The following is an 18,263-nucleotide window of genomic DNA, read 5'->3' on the forward strand; positions in this document are numbered from 1 at the left end:
TTAAATGCTGCCTACATGACCTGGTAGTCCACCTCCAGAACCTGCAATTTTGCCTAACAGATTGCCTGTGGATAACTCTAGACTGGCAATCTGCCTCACGAGCTAAAGAGACATATTTTTCTTCTTTATCCCCTAGTATGGGAATACTTAGATTGCCTTCAGTAAGACTGTTGACAAATTTGAATGCAGACTGATGTCCTGCTGTGCATGGAGAAGAAAATACAAAGTGCTGATACTGCTCTATGTTGTTTCACTTCTCTGTCTGATAGAACAATTCAGATTAAGAGTTTAGTGTTGTATTGTTATTTTAAACTCCAGTATGAAGAGAAATTAATTGTGGAGAGAAGAAGCATTCACTCCATTCAGAGTTGAATTGCTGAACATGAGAGGAGGCTCAGGATGTTGCAAATGTTTTAAGTCTTAAAATGTCTTGTTGCTATCCAGAAGATTTTACTATGCAAATAAATACTTTTCCTGCCTCATGTAATCTGATGTACTTTATTAAATGTCTAAGTTTAACAAAGCTATTTTTATTTTCAGGAAGTCATAGTCTATATGATTTAAAACATGAATGCATGGAGGACAGCCCTGGGGAAACTCAGCCCATATCTGGAAATGCAGCAAAAGATCACTTGTGCCAGTTTTTAGTTTAGCAAATTCTGTTTGGAGAAGCCAGAATGAGTAGTGTTCATTCTCCCAGTTTACTCAACATAGGGGTCTCTCAGCACTAAATGTCCTACGTTTTATTAATGATTTTAGCTTTGTTCTCATAATTTACTATTTCTTATAGTTCTCTTTTCCTGTAATTAATCATTATTAATTGTAATTATTAATTATACAAAAAAACAGGTGTGAATAATAAGATGCCTTCCAAAGGGTGTCACTTAGATCAAGGTCATGAGAATTAGTCTTGAAATACTCTCAGCTCCACCACCAACTTTATCTGAGACCTTCAATAAACCATTTAACCTCTCCACATCTGTTACTCCACCTGTCAAATGAGAATGGCAATACTTTCCAAACTTGCCAGATACGTTTTACTATGAAAGTACTTTTGAAATTCATTAGTAGAGAACATCTCTCAAGAGCCAGGAGTTGCTGCCCAGACCTGGATGGACTCAGCACATGTATGAGGAATGGGCATAACCCTGGTCTGAGCTGGGGGTTTGTGCAGGTCGCTGACCATGGCTACTTTGCACATTGATACTACAGTGATGGCTTATAATCACTAATTGTGGAATTTACCTCATAGGTTTGTAGGTCTGAGAGTTATTTTAAAGGTAAATTTGTTGGCAGATGTCCTACACTAATCTGGCAGAGATTAGTTTAGAAACCCCATAGTAAAAATATAAGCAATTAATTTTTTCCCCAGTGGTTTTAATCAATTAAAATTATCTGGCTCATTCTTTTTGGTGTATCTTGAAAATGAACACAATTTTTAGTATATATACAATTTGACTCTTGATTTAAAGATTTTCTGAAGTTGAGAAACGTAGAGCATTTGGGAAAAGTGGAAAATGATCCTGAGAAGAGGTGCTTGCCAATCTCCCCTTCCCTTCCCTTCCCTTCCCTTCCCTTCCCTTCCCTTCCCTTCCCTTCCCTTCCCTTCCCTTCCCTTCCCTTCCCTTCCCTTCCCTTCCCTTCCCTTCCCTTCCCTTCCCTTCCCTTCCCTTCCCTTCCCTTCCCTTCCCTTCCCTTCCCTTCCCTTCCCTTCCCTTCCCTTCCCTTCCCTTCCCTTCCCTTCCCTTCCCCTCCCCTCCCCTCCCCTCCCCTCCCCTCCTCTCCCCTCTAACTGATGGTACAGTTCCCTTTTGCTAAAACACTGCCAATCTTCCTGACATTAGCAATTAGTTTCAGCTGTTAGGACCTATATTACCCCACTGTGCTACAACACTAGGGGGTAACAGCTGGCTGAATAAAGGATGCATCTAAATTTCACCAATTTTTTAAACTAAAACAAAAAGACAGTTTACATGTGGGCTGTTTTATGGAAAGGAGTCAGGAGAGGTAGATAGTTTCTTGAAGGTCCAGTGAAAGATAAAAAGTCACCTAGCTGAAAGGAACAGCCTAACCTTGGCACTTGGTTTCTTCTTATGTAATTCTGTGCTGAGAACTTACTAATGATGGCCTCTCTGAGCCCCACTTTTTAGCCCATAGTTTATCTCAAGCAGGGATGAGAAAGCTGAGGGTACAAACTCCATTCCACCACTAATTACACATCAAATAACACAAGGGATACAAGATTCAGAAGTGCAATATCTTTGTCCTTCTGTCTAGATGCCTCTAGTTTTTTCGAAAGTGGCAATAGCTGGAATATCTCCATCAAGCAATCTAGGCCTTATTTGGGTACCTTATGATATGGAAGGGAGGAGAATAAGGAGAAAAAACCAATCACGTATCAGTCATCAGAGTAATAAATTTATTTTTATAATTGATCTAAATTTCGTATTATTGGTATTTAGTACCAGTAACTTCTATATAAAGAAGCAGCTGTTATTTCCTTTAATGGGCTTATTTTACTCCTCTGCCCACATACTTCCTTTGCCTCAAGCATGTCTTCCTGGCAACACTGATTATGAATCAGTTTACTTCTGACAACTATTCTGAGTACAGCTTTTAGAAAGTCATGAAATCCTTCCTTTCCCAAGGTGTTTTAGGTACAAAACAAGTGCTAATAACATAAAAAATGATGGTTTTAACCAGCTTGTCTTCAGTGAATAAAGAGAAACTGGTTCATACTGTTATGAAGGCAGAGACAAAGTTATTTTTGTTCAATGCTGTTCACCACAAGGTAAATGAAGAAATTTTATGTGATAGATATCCATAATAATTCTCTGGAACCAGGCAGGCAGAGGACATAAAGCAAGATATCAGCTCCAGAAAAATGTATGCTCAGATAATTTTAAAAGGGAGTATGAGTTGTGACAGCTGCTGGGAGGGCCTAGATCTAATGTTCATTTACTTTCCTGCCTTTGTTTTCCTTCAATAATGAGCATGCAGCAGTACCAGTTTAGTGAAAATTTCCATGAAGACTACTAGTAACTTAGAGGACTTGAAGCCAGTCTGCAAATGTCCCCATCTATAACTTAAAAAAACCCCAAACCAACAAACCAAAAAACATTCAATTAATGAGAGTCACATCCAATTCACCTAGGAAAAGCAGGGGCATAAATTGTCTGTGGCTTCTTTAAGACTTTTTCAACCCAAAAGAGAGTTTGCCCCTATGAAACAGGACAGTAGCTCTTTCTGTCTACGTGCTCTGTTATCCCAAGAGTCAGCATTGAGTTGATCCTGAGTGAAGCTCCGATTTCAGTGTCACCCTGATGTCATCTTAGGCCCTGTTGCTGTTAAATGAAGCAATTCTGCTTCTCCTGTGCTATCCAGCTGCTCAAGCTTGCCATGTTTTGCACGTTTGTAGGCATGAGACATCAACTCTCTGATCTTACTGAAGGAAGATATTTCTTTCTTGAAGGCGCAGTTTTCAACCAGATCCACAGGCTTATTTCGCTTGCCAAATAATTTCTAATTTTGACAGGAAAGACAATGTATTCCTGAGGGCAAGGCACAGTCCCCCTTTTCAGTGGCAATTCCATCATGGAGAAGCTTAACCCAGCAATGATAAGTAAGCATCTTGGACACATTTTGCACCACGAGAACCAATTGGTTTTATGTCTTCAGTGTTTCCTTATGGAACTTCCTTTATCATTATGGGTGTTGAAGTGTAATTTTGTCAAACACAGCCTGCCAGTGTCAGCAACTGGTTAAACCAACTTCAAACACAACTATCACAGTTGCATGAGAACTCTGCACGTTGCAGCAGGGAGTGTTTGGGTCTGTCCTTGTGCCCCTGCGAGAGCATCAACCCTATACTTAGGCAATGTCCAGTTTGTGCTGTGGGGCAAGAAACACACAGACACAGTTCAGACCTTGTGCTGAGCTCAGCACTGACAAGAGCAGCTACCCAATGTTAGAGCCTCATGGTCTAAGTCTCGCCTGATGGCTCAAGATGTTCAAGCATTACCTGTATATAAACACGCAAACACACAAGATCATGAACCGTAATCTAGGCATTTTATTTACCACACATCATACTTTTCAGAGCTTCTTCTAGGACAAGCTGAAGGCAATCAGGCTGTGGTTTTTTTCTTTATGTTGTAGGAGTGTATAACATCAAACACAAGCACACACAGCAATTATTACAGTGATTTATAAACTTCTCACAATTTTCTATAATCTTTCCTATCTTCTTGAGGAAACCAGCAAATTCTCCTCAACTTTATTCTGGATAGTGCATGTCTAACAGATAATTATTGCTCAGAAAATACATTCCATGTAAAATATTTTGTAGCACAGTGATGCTGTATGCAGTTCATCAGAGAATTGTAGCATTGCACTGGGATTGACTTTAATAAGTGACTTCTAACAAAAATTTCTGCTGTGAGAAGCAGAAAAATTGGAGAAGTATCGGTCCCTGCAGATGTATTCGTCAGATCCCAGACTTCCTATTCCAGATACAAAGCCCTAAAAAGTAGTACTGTTTCATGTAAAAAACAGTAGAAAGTAACTTTTCAACTTTATCAAGCCTGACCTATGACAGGATGACATTAGGGCTATCAAGACTTTTCCTGTATGTGTTTGTGAGTGCATACACAAACATGCAAATAACATGCATAGGTATCAGTCTCCTAAAATAAGGGAGGAGGGTTCTAAAACTGGGCACTACAAAGTGAATAAGACAAGGTACAGTTATTTGTACAAGAAGTAGACTAAAATAACAAAGATATGACCTATATGAGTGGGGCCTTTCTCCCTCAATAGTATTGTTACGTCCATCTCCAACACACAATATGAAAAAGAGGACTTGACTTCCACAACATTACCCAAAGTCCTAGACCTTTGCCTTTCCTCCAGATCTTTATATGCCGGTTTTAGGTCTACTGAAATGTCATGGAAAATCAGGTTAAAGAGGCAAAGGCAGGTATTCTCTTCTTACCAAACTAGTGAACCCCCAAACCGCCCACGTCCCCCTCCCCCCCCCCCCCCCCATTTTTCACACATTTTTCCTCTTTGGGGGCAAATTAATTTAGAGATGAGATATGGGAGCTGCTTCTGCTGATATGTCTTCACAAAGCTGTGCAGAGAAGGCCACCCAGGTGCATGAGTGGAGTGCATAGTGAAAAACATCACTTTTAAAAGATAGCCTTATTCCTGTGTCCTGGAGGACCAGCCCCTTGATTCCATTAATATGGAGGAGACATTTCCCCCTATGGAAACTCTGCAATGCCACTATAACGTTTCTCTTTTTCCTAGCCCCCTTTCACATGTCTACTTGTAGCCAGCTGGAAGGTGGTGCTATTCTGCTCCTTTGGCTATTCATGTTGCATATTCTGTTCTGGTTTAAGAAGTGTCCTCTTTGTTGTGATAATGTGCATAGATGCTGATCACCCATACTCCCTTTTCCTTGGACTATCTCTCACCCCATCTCACCCGTGTGCCCTGACATTGTACAGGGTATTTGGTGAAAACCAGAGCAATCTCTGGTTATTCTCTACAGTCACTGTTGTGGACACTCATCACACTTCTGCTTCTGTGCTGTGGATTCAAATGTACACCCTACTCTGCTGACTTTTGAAGTGGTCCTGTTCCTGCAGCTAAATGCAGAAGACAAAGTGAGATACAGTCACTCTGGAAAGCAACTGTGGTGTCAGGCAGATGGCAAAACCTGACTCTCTGGCTAGCTTTCTCTGCCTTTGGGAACTATAACCTGCTCTAGTCCTTTCTGCTGACAGCATCTATTTCTTTACCCTCAGTTGCCTCTAATGCATGGGCCATTAATGCACTGCAGATACGCAGCCAACATTCATCTGCTCACTCAGCCAGACATCTGGAGCTCAGCAGCATTTGACCTCTTCCTCACTCTGGACCCAGCAGCGTGAGCAGCTTTCATTACACTCCCTGGTGCCTTTATGTTGCCACAAAGATGGACACTCCAGACCCTGACGTGGATAACTCAGTCCTGCCTTGGCTCCAGATATTTTCTTCAGACAGTATATATAAGTAAAGGAATCAACAGCTAATTTCATGAAGGGAGGATAGGAGGGGAGTTATTACTATGAAAACAATATTTTGCTTGCAGGGAAAATACTTTGGACATAGGAACTTCAAAGTAGGACAAGAGTGATAAGAAGCAGATCTCAATCAGAGCTTAATTTCCGGTTTTCTATTCAAAACAGTCTTATGTCATAACCAGTGCAATATTTTTATCCTAGCTACATCAGGGAGATTTTATCCTAAACACTACCAATTGCTATGATCAGAATGTGAAGAAATAACAGCACACAAAGTATTTTTTCTACAAAAGATTTTGATCTGCTCTCTTTCTGCTGTTCTGGTAACCCAGATGTGAACATGGATTCTGACAACCTACTATCATGATTACTAAAACTTCTTTCTCTTTGGCTCCCCACTGTCTCTTAATCTATAAAGGAGATCTTAAAACTGTTCAACTTGTCTATCTATAAACCTGGCTTCGTCAAACCTCTTCATTAGCTTTAGCTCAAGACTGCCATTCTGATCTCCCAGTTAAGAGAAAACCAGCTCTCCTCTAGGAATTCAACCTCTAATGTATCTCATCCTCTACACTACCAGGCTGCTACCCTCACAGCATGGTTTTCCCTCTCTGGAAGTGCCCTCAGTCTCTTTCTGGCCATCTCTGGGTTCTCCATGAAAATCACAGAATCACACAGAATATATTGAGTTGGAAGGGACCCATAAGAATCATCATGTCCAGCTACTGGTCATGCACAGCATGTTCCCAAGAATCACCATGTGCCCTAGAGCATTATTCAATTGCTTTTTGAATTCTGTCAGGCTTGGTGCTGTGACCACTTCCCTGGAGAGAAGTTACACTTCCCTGTTCCAGTTCCCAGTCACCCTCTGGGTGAAGAACTTTTTTCTAATACCTAACCTAAACCTCCCCCAAGACAGCTCCAGGCCATTCCCTCAGGTATCCCTGTCCCTGGTTGAGGAGAGGAGAGGAGAGGAGAGGAGAGGAGAGGAGAGGAGAGGAGAGGAGAGGAGAGGAGAGGAGAGGAGAGGAGAGGAGAGGAGAGGAGAGGAGAGGAGAGGAGAGGAGAGGAGAGGAGAGGAGAGGAGAGGAGAGGAGAGGAGAGGAGAGGAGAGGAGAGGAGAGGAGAGGAGAGGAGAGGAGAGGAGAGGAGAGGAGAGGAGAGGAGAGGAGAGGAGAGGAGTAAAAAATAAACCAAAATAATTTCTATCCTAGAGTACTGTTCCTAGCAACAAGGAAGAATGAAGAAATTATCAGTATTCTAGAACTGCCACTAGTCCTCAGTCTCTATATTGGCATCAAGATGCAAATGTAATCTGCATAGTTATAAAATACTATACATGTCTACAGCTAATGAAATAACAGGGACAAATCTGGGCTTCCTGAACTGATTGTGGTTTGCAAGCAGTTCAGCTACAGGCAGTACCTGCTGCTGACAGATTGTTCAACAAAAGAGGGCTCTGTAGGCCCAGAGGCTGTTGGATCACATCAAATTCTTTAGCCAAAGGGAAGACTTTCTGTGGCCAATATAAATAACTTTTCCTAGCTCTTCCTCTGGTTGTTGCACTCACCTGGAAATTCCAGGCAGGAAGCTCTTATGCTACTGGAGGGAATTAAAACACCCCTGTGGATTTACAGGGGTCTGGAGGCAGCTATTGAGGAGCATTATGATCTTTCCAGAAATCCTCTGCAATGTTTTCTTACACAGCTCTTCACGTTGGGGTGATGTCCATCTCCCACAAAACACCAGTCACCTCCCATGCCCTCCCCAGTACCTCCTCCCTCTGCTCATGCTCAGGCACTGGGAATGGCCAATGACCCTGAGGCTGGTCACTGCTACCACTCCTATCTTGGCCAGCTACTGACCAAGGCGCTAGATGATGCTGGGAGCATCCAGTCCTTCCTGTTACATTATGGGAGAGGCAATCATGGCAGCAGCATTGTTTGAGATATTGAAAGTCTGGGGATGACTGTGCAAGGAGGTCAAGACCCTGAAAATTGCAGCACTACCAAGTCCTGCACAGCCCACTCCCAAAGTGCCAGTAAGAGCAGCTGTGGGCTGAGCATGGGTACAACTATGCCTCCCTGCTCCCATGCCATGCAGTTCCCTGAGCACTGCCCTAGGGACTGCCTCAACTGTCCCTCAGCTGGTTTCATTCACTGGGCTCCTTAGGATCAGCTAGAAACACACAAGAGTACTGTCTGCCATTTGGAGCTCTGAGAAGGCACTTCTCATGGAATCAGGCTTGTCGGAGTCCAGGGCATCCCTCTGGGCACTCTGGAAGGTCACAGACTTTGGTAGAGAGGCCTGGGACCTGAGAAAGAGAGTCTGGGGTCTGTGCAGGGGGGTTTGCCTGGCACAGAGCCCAGGAAGACACAGACTTTGATTTTGATCCATGAGAAAAACTTCTAATACAGAGAAGAATTACAAGTCACAAATGTGTAACAGACAGTAGTGTAGTTATCACCAGATAGAAGATTTTGTAGTTTGGGGTTTTTAGAATGTAGGTGCAAGGGGACAAGATGGAAGAATTAAGGTGTTGCCCTGAGTTCTTCTTCTTCTCCCTTGGAATCCATTTTCCGCAGTGATGTGGGCACAAAGTAGTTTGAGTGGGTTGGGTCAAAGTAGAAATGATCAATTCTCCAATTACATCTCTAGCTTTCCTGTCTTTCCTGCAAGGACACATTATTACATATAATAAAGGAGTCAAGAACACAGGTGAAAGCCGTAAGACAACTATGTGTTAGTCCAAATGTCCATCTAAGGTAATCTAAGGGTGTTCAGGTACAGAGATGGGCAGAAAACTAGAATACTTTATTGTGTCAAATGTATGGTTCATAATAACAAACACATTGTTCAAACTACCCTTTAAGTCAGGTGATATCTGTTAAAGCATTAATATGCCATATGTAAAGGCATAAAGATGAGCATAACAAATGAGGGAAATTAGAACACTTGACACAGTGTCTAACTTGGCTTTGAAGCAGCATGTCCACAGTTGCACAGCTGTGCAAGCATTCTGTAGTGTGAAGCTTTGTTGAGTTTCTTGGACAATTTTTTTTGCTCCATACCAAGATGCTATGGGTAAGTACAGGTTAGAAGGTCTGCAAATGGCTTGGTTGGTGCTCTCTGCAGTTGAATCTATGACTATCTTTTTGGACTGATTCATTATACACACATATCTATATATATAACTGTATTAAATATACTTCTTAGATAACAGCCACATTGTCAGTAGAGATGAAACAGATGAGATATGAAGCACAGAGCTGCTTTCTTTGAAAGTAAATCAATCACTGTGTTGAAGATCTATAGAGATATTTACCAGGGTAAAATTTAAAATGGCTTCAGAAATAAAATGAGTGATTATGTATTCTTTCTATTGATTTCTGTATTGCTTTTAGGCTACTGCATACCCAAAGGCATGCAGTGCACACAGGAGCTTGGCATGCTTTGAAGATTATGCCAAATTTTGCTTGCTTTATGCAAGAAGGTGAGTTCAATGATATTGCTTCTGTATGTAAGACAGAAAAAATTTAGTCCTAAGTTCCTTATTTCCTTGGCAAACTGTCCTTATAAAGCATGCTGCCAGTTCTGCAAGCTTTTAAGCAGCAGATTTAATTAGGCAGTTTATATAAGTGGAAGCATGTATTTGTTCAAATGCTGCCCAGTCCACATTCTATGCCACAGCTGAAATTTTCATATGAAGGCATGCTTTAAAGTAGACAGTTCTTACTGAAAGCCCTCCCCCACTACTGTGGCAGTAATGGTGTGGGTGAGGGCCACACAACCAGAGGCTTTAAAATTGTATTTCCATACAGCACCTTTCTTCCTCCTTCTTGTGAGATTGATAAGAGAAAGATAAGGCAACAAGAAGCACCTGCCTTTCTGGTTTTAATGGACTCAGGATATCCACAGTGATTTACATGTTTCATATACAGCTATCTGGCATGGAGTAAGCTGCTGTTAACTCTTTTCATAATTCAGCAGGGGTAGCAGAAATCATCAAGCACTTAAAAAGGATAATTTGTGATATTTGGTATATAGTTAGCATCAGTCCCTATATATTGAAAAAAAAGGGAATTTTGGTTCTCAGCAAGAAAATTATAAAAATCTTGACAGAAGAAAGACAAAACAGTGACCAACACACAGAAAAGATAGAGGAAAAAGACTTCTCTGTACATAGTCTAAGTCTGTTCTGATTATTGTACCCAAGTTGTACCATCTTTTTTTGTTCTCTTTTCTTGTCTCCTCATTTTCTTGTAAGCAATGGTGGAGATGTAGGAATGTCCTTCCCTTTCAGCTTTTGCTGCCTTCAGTGTGGTTGAGCACATTGCTTCTAAATTACTTTAACAAATATATGATATAGCTGGTATAATACATTGTTTCCCAAACCTCCAGCTGAATCCTCATTCCTACTCAATCTAATGTTCTGACTGAACGTGCTCTGGCACTGTGGGTGTTAAGATTTCAAACATCCTTACAAAAAGGGTGTCTGCTTTACAGGAGACAATACTTCACTGTGAGAAGTCACTTATGACAGTCTAATTGACATCAGTGAGAACTGTGTTTCCTGCTCTTCCTGATATTCTGGCTGCATTTTCCTCTTAGTCCTGCTTATAGCTATTAAATTGTCCCAGCATTACCTTACTTTCTGAGGGCATATATTTGCAGAATAATCGTATCACACGTGTGCTATTTTACACCAGCCAGCACTACAGCTTATTCTTCTTCATTTCCTTGTGTATATGGAGACTGCCTTGGAGATTTATTTAAAAACTGTTTAGTTTATCTTAGTGTATTTCTAAATTCAGATTGGAATGAATACAAAATTATTTCTTCACCTGTTTAATAACTTTTAAGGTAGCTTTTCCACCTCTATTTAATAGCCTTTAGCAATTTTCACATATTAAACAATCCTATAAATAAAACAAAAATAAATACATAAATAAAATTAAACACAAAAATCCTAATTTTTTTTTCTTGTTGCTAAAATTTGCAGAGCCCCATTACTTGCAAAAAGGTGGGGGTTTTAGAATTAAATGGAATTTTAGTTTCAAATCTGTTCCAGATATTACATCCGGTCCAAAGCCATCCAGTTCAAATGCTATTGCAGGGGGTTTTTGTTTTGTCTTTTTCTTTAAAATTTTGTCTTTCCGTAATTATTTTCTTTCTTTGATATGGAGTAGAGGAAACAGCACTTAGGATAAGTCCTTGAGAGACCATCTGATTTAACTTTTGTGGTTTGAGTTACTGTATATTTGATAAATTACTTCACCTGTTAGAAAAGTGAGTTTTAAATGAATGGAATTGTACAAGAACAAAATTATGAAATCTGCAGCAAGCTTTACTGGATGTCTTGATCACAGACACAGTGTTGTTTACTCTTTTTCCCACGTTTGGAAGGCTTTTTTTGCACTGCTTTTCTCCTGCATATTTGAGGTTCTGCCCTGAAATGGAGAAAAAACTTGTGCCAACATTTGCATGTTTCTTCTCTATTTTAAGTGTTGTAGTTTCAAGTACTCATTGGAATGTGATTTAGCACATAGTGAAAGAAATCGCAACATGCATCTTAAAACAGAATTTCAAACAAATCTCTCTTAGGGCAATGGAAAGTACATCAAACAGTATGCTTTAAAGTATGATTCATCATTTGATGTAGCTGGTGCATCATATCATGTTTTCCATCTGACAAAAGAAGGTAGTGCACCCTTCACAATTGTGTGACAAGTGTTTTGTCACTGGAGCCACAAATTCCCTCAATTTTGCCTTTTGCCCAGCAGCTAAAGCAAAGCAGTACTGAGAAGCATACTTGTCACAGTTCTGCTGCCCACCTGAGACCTTTCTACGTGGCTTCTTCTCTGAGCACACATTAAAGGCATTGCAAAAGGAACCTCACAATTTCTAGTCTTTTTTTCTTTTTTTTCCTTTGCATTGTTAGTCTGACATAAGTTGACATGTTTCATTTTCTCATACCTAACAAGCTTATAATGATTTAATTATGTATTTTGATGAAATTGTGAGAAGCTGAGAACTTCCTACCTAATGTGTGCTTATCTACAATATTATCAGAAAGTAATATGGGTAAAGTTTTGATATCATCTTCCTCTTTATAACATATAAGAGGTTTATAGTCCCCTTATAAGGGAAATTTTCTTCCTTAATTCTCCATAAGGAATAAAACATACAGTCAGAAATCTCCACAAGTCATTGTAACTGAGTAGTTGTCTATCTAAGTCCCACCGAATGCACCTGAAATAAAGCAGAAATAGGCAAAATTACCCAGAAAAATTACTGCAAAACAGGTAATTGACCCTCAACCTTTCTGCTCAAAGAAATTACTATCTGAACATGCTGTACTTCTAATTATGACTGCAATGAAACCAGACCAAGAACAAATTAATATACTCTTTGCCTTCACTATTTCTATATTCAGTTCTCTCTTCCTCCTTAGTCCAAACATAATCAGTCTTCTTTTCACCTCCGGTCTGCACTGCAGACTATAATTAAACAATGAAAATCTGACATTCATCTAGAGACAAAAATTGTTTAAAGAATCACTTAGTACATGGAAATTTTTGCTTCACTCTTGAAGAATTAGTCCTTAATATTCCTTTGTTCCATTTACTCTTCCTTCTATGCATTTTAACGCTCTTGCTCTCATTCCTATGCTCATTCATTTTGGGCTTCATGTATTGGTTTGACAGAAGCCAGACTTATCTCTGTGGCTATTGGACAATACTGCAGGGTCCAGTGAGACCATTTGTCTGCTTGTATTTCCACAAAGCATGCTTGGAGGAAAATTACTGAGGAAACCACATGCATAATTAAATAACAATGACCAAAAAATTTAAAAATCTGGCATATTCTTAACATTAAAGGGAAATTCCTTCAGGGGCTATTTTCAGCTAGATAAGAATTCCTTCTTTGTCCTCTCTTGATACTGTATCTGAGATATCCTCCACTGATACAGTGTGATATGTTACAGAATAACAAGGCAAACTGCTACAAAGTACTATATATATTATGTAGCCTTTGAAATATTATCCAGGGGCATCCTGAAAGCCACGCTCTTCCCCTTGCCACACAGATAGACACTGCTATGTGTGAAAAATGCAGGCTCGTCTTTCCCTTGTTCTTAAAAGCACTTTTTTTTTTTTTTTTTTTTTTTTTTTTTTTTTTTTTTAATGGGTAGTTTGTGCTGAGTCTCCAAAAACCCTCCAAGAAACTGACTTCAGACTGTACCTCTAAACTTCAAGAGAAAATCTGAAGCAAAGGATAGAGGCTTTTCCCAAGGACAAAACACACAGATTGATGGACAAAAGATCCACACAGCAACATCAGTGCTGGCTCATGTCCAGGTGGACAGCAAAGCAACAGACCACTTAATAAATGCACACTTGGAACAGTAAGGAAGCATTGCAATGACCTTTTTGTTTTTCCTTTACAAACTTACAGGGAAAAGTGTAACAGGTCACTGCCTGCTTGTTTTGACTACCACAGTTCTGGTGCACAGTGAGCAGAGTGACAAAATTCCCATGCTCAGTTATGGAGATGTCTTTCAGCTGGAAAAGGTGGTTCAGGGTGGCTGAGTCAATCTTCACCCACAGCCACCGACCCCAGGGAACAGGGCTGCCACTGCTACAGCAGCAGGTGTAACAGCAGAACTCTTCCTGCTTTTATGGCCTAACACAAAGGATGCCATCCTCTCTCCCAGGTTCAAGAGGCCATCATTTCACCAGCTATTTAAGCCTGACTAATCCTGGATTCAAGCCACAGCCTTTTATGTAGATGAGATGAAAACCTGAAGGATGTACCACAAGAAAAAGGAAAGCATAATTTGAAAAGAAGGTGCTTTTACTCCTCCATCTTGAGGCAAATGAGATTACTGAAGCTAAATGGAAATATTTGTTTATAAAATGAGCAAATTATTTAAACTTATTGCTATTTTTCAAAGTTTAAAAACATGACCTTCCTCTTTTTTCCTCTCCACAGACTTATTCTTGCTGGCAGAAAAAAAAAAAAAAGTCATGGCATACAAGCTTCACTAGTGAATTCATTCAACGGAATTAGGTATTTGGATATCTACGCCACAGATTTAGTCTCAAAGAAGCTTCATATACTTTATGCTCAAAGATGACTGGATTTCTACTATCAAAATATCAGAACATCAAAGCTTTGTAACTGTAAAATCCTAGAATCATCAAGGTTGGGAGACACCTCTAAGATTGCCAAGTCCAACCATCAACCAGCACTACCACTGTAACCCCTAAACCACTAACCCACATCACCCAGCACCAAATCCAGATTCCTCTTAATCACCTTCAGAGATGGTAACTCCACTACCTCCCAGGGCAATCTATTCCAATGCCTGATGTGACCTAACAGGGAATTTTTTTTTTCTAATACCTAATCTGGTCCTCCTGTCTCAGCTGAAGGCCACTTCCCTTGGTTCTTTCCTCTTTCCTTCTACTGCAGGCACAGTAGAAGAGAGCAACCCCCACCTCACTGCAACCTCCTTTCAGGGAGTTGTAGAGAGCAATGAGGTCTCTTCTGGGCCTCCTCTTCTTGTGACTAAACAAACCAGCTACCTCAGCAACTTTCCATAAGGCATATTTCCTAAACCCTTCACAAGCCTTGCTGCCCTGCGCTGGACATGCTCCAGCACTTCAATATCCTTAATACCAAACACCAACCTTGATACTCAATTTGTGTTCCTATTTGTGCTTTGTTTTAAGTAATTATTTTCCCATAAAATTAAAGATCAAAGATTTGACAGCCTACCAAACTTCGGACTTAAGGACTGAATTTTGCAAGTAGTTTGGAAAGAGTTATCTAAAGCTGGTCTCAGTAGTATTGGGTCTCTGCCCTTCCTGTAAACTGGTCAGCCTTTATTTTTAGTTTTCAATTGTCAATATTTCTTTTCCTTTTGCAAAGGAAGTTTAAAGAACTGCCAGTACTTGAAGCTGTATTTACAAGTCCAGTGTGATACAAACAGGGCTGATAATTTTATGCAGCACTCAGACTACTTCAGCTCCTTCAGCTGGCAGACCTCTAAGAAAAAGACTAAATTCCTTATGTCACTGAAGTTGCCACAGGTTTGCTGATCCCATGTTACCTGAAAAACTGAGAACTTAGCTTCTTAGGGAAGGTACAAGCCACATTTCCATATTAAACTTTAATGCTACTTCCAGATCAAGTCTTTGTAAAATCATTTTGTGGTTTAAAAGCACTCCCTGTAAAATTAGCAACTAAATGTTTCTTTTACCAAAGTGCACAGGAACAAAAAAGGGGATTAATTTTCCCCTGTTAAATTAGAACCACCTTGTTTCACCTGAAACCACTAAGAGTTCAACATACATCCTACCCACACAAACAAAATCAATTCATAGATTAAATCTATCACCCGTGTTTTATGAACATCAGGCCATAGAAAACATACTAATACCATGCTTGATCCCTATCCTGATCTTGAAGGAAAAAACAATTGAAGAAACCTTTTATTTTGAAACTGTTAAATAAAGGTGATTAGCACAAGACCAAAACTTGGTATTTAAACCAAAAATACTCTCTGGATGTATTTAATGCTCTCAATAAAGCTACAGTGTATATGAAGTCAACACTACATGAAAAAGAATACCAAGGCAGAAGGCTCTAACAGCTGCATCTCTGGTAGATGATGCCAAAAGCTGAAGTGCTTAGAATTTTGCTACCTGGAATCACTGAAATTACATATGTTCTGCCAAACTCTGTACACATGTGACTACCTTGAGGAGACCTCAATCTTGACTGCAAGATACCAGGTGCTGCTAAGCAGTACTGCTGGTGTCTCTGTACAGGTCACAGACACAGCCCTGCCCAGCAGTGTATGCTGGTCAGATCACATTGACCTCTTGGCTGTGGCAGCTCAACTGCAGCAGATCTGAACAAGCACCAAGGCTTTTCCAACAGCATCTTCTGTTTGCCTACAGAACATCTCTGGGTGTTTTTTTTTTTTTTTTTTTTTTTTTTTTTTTTTTTTTTTTTTTTTTTGATACAGACTAAACAGCTGAAAGAACTATTACCATTACCTTTAAGGCATATTTTTATGACTGATGATACATACTCTAGAAGGAAAGGCACATGCATTTGTTTTCAAAATTCTGCTGTTCCAGTAAACTTAAAAAAATGTAATGTGATTGAACTGTATTATTATTCAACTACAGTTTCTGTTGTAAACAATCACTCTTTTCCCCTCCTAAGCCATTAAGTGAAAAGTCATTACCCCTTAATGACTTAAAAAGTTTCAGCCAAGAATTCAAACTTTGCAAAGAGAGATTGCAACAATAGTTCCTTTTTATTTATTATTATTTGTATTAATTAAAAAAAAATAAAGATATATATGAGCATGAAACCAGCAATATCAAGAAGATATTCGTACCCAAAGTGAAATTAAAAAGGGAAGTGAAAAGTGGGGTGATGGCTGGGTTCTGGAGTGCAAACCAACAGGTAAGCATGAAATAAGGGGAAGAGGAATAGTTATGATCAACCAGCATAAAGCTTTTAATTACCTTAATAGGCAGCTGCTCATTAAGCATGTTTGTGAGATTCTTTCAAGACTGAAGTTAAATTTAAAGAAAGCAAACACCTACAGGACCTAGACAGCAAGCTGTCTGAGATAATTTTAGGCTCAGTAACATAAGTTCCATTTACCCCGGTCTAGATACTCCCTGGATTCCTGTTTAAGATCACATTGAGTAAAAGCAAGGAATAGGGGCCTGTCAGCCTCTTACATAAGTAGCCTTTTTTGTATCATCGTGATTTTCTTCATTTCAACGCTGCAGAATTCAGTTTGTTTTGCTGCCCAGGAATGCACAAGGACAGCAGGAACATGGAATATTAATGCACACACCATAAAGATACTGCACAGGTGTGTCAGAACAATCATTCTGAAGACCAGTAAACTGTATCAGCTATTTTTACAATGTACTTTATTGTGTATGTTACCATACACCAGTTATGTATGTTATTCAGGTGGCTCATTCTGTATTTTTATTATAAGTATTCAAGACATATGTAAGATGAAGGACACAAATACCCATCAAATCGCAAGCCTGATCCTGTAAGCTGACACTTCCATACTATATTTCTACTGATGTATTTTTACTAAAAATAAAACCTTGAAACACATGACAGCAGAATACTCACATGAAAAAATTCTCCACTTGAGCCTCCTCAAACAGCATATAGAAGATCACCACCTACCACTGACATCACTTATGTCTTTCACTATGTATTTTCCATGGTAACGGGCTATACTGCTTTACATCAGTAGTGAAAACTTACCTGGCCTCAGCTCTGTAAAATCAATCTGAAGAGTAAAATCCCTAAGGCTATACCCACAGCCTAAAGCAGCGGCTAGGAGAGGTGAATTCCCGCCAATTTCAACACGTCATGGGATGTACACCTTAATGGTTATATGATTTCGCAGTCTTGCCAGACCTGTTTAATTACTTCTAATTAAAAGTTAGTCATTTCACCTGAGGTAATGCTTTGCCACTACCTTGTATTTTCTCTTTCTGGGATATGACTCTTACACCCCTTAAAAAAAGTCAATGTAGGCAGGCTGCAGAAGGATGGGAAGCCAGACACAGAATATAGCTTGTCCTTAGGGAAGTAAACAATACCAAGGGCTTAGAACAGAACATACCCTACAGACAGAGACATCTGTTTTGTAGTGGAGCCACTAGAATACAACAAATGGCAAGAACTGCAGTAATTCCACTCTATCTCATATCATGTGCCTGCTGCCTTTTAGCTACAGTGTAAGGAGTGTCACTGCAATTCAAAGAGGGTTATTGACACCTGTATTTGCTGCTGGCCGCCCTAGCCATCACGGCCAGAGGCAACAGTTTTAAAGAAAAGAGTATTTGACAAAATGACATGCTTTGTGAGAAAGAGACTGGATGAAGGCACTAGTCTTCTGGTTTATTCAGTCAGTCAGGCCAAATCAGTACACACACAGACCTGCATTTCTGACATCTTGGAGACTGAAAATAAACAGATACAGCGGGACTCATGAGGTGAAACGTATTATTGGACTACCTCACTCCCCTGTAAGGTACTTAGATCCTAGTGCCTGCTATCAATTTCACTAAGATTCTATGTATCACTGCAGGTTGTACCTCCTTCCAATTAAAATGGAAGTGAACAGAT

This window comes from Zosterops lateralis (assembly GCF_965231275.1).
Source record: "Zosterops lateralis genome assembly, chromosome: Z".
Classification (NCBI taxonomy): Eukaryota; Metazoa; Chordata; class Aves; order Passeriformes; family Zosteropidae; genus Zosterops; species Zosterops lateralis.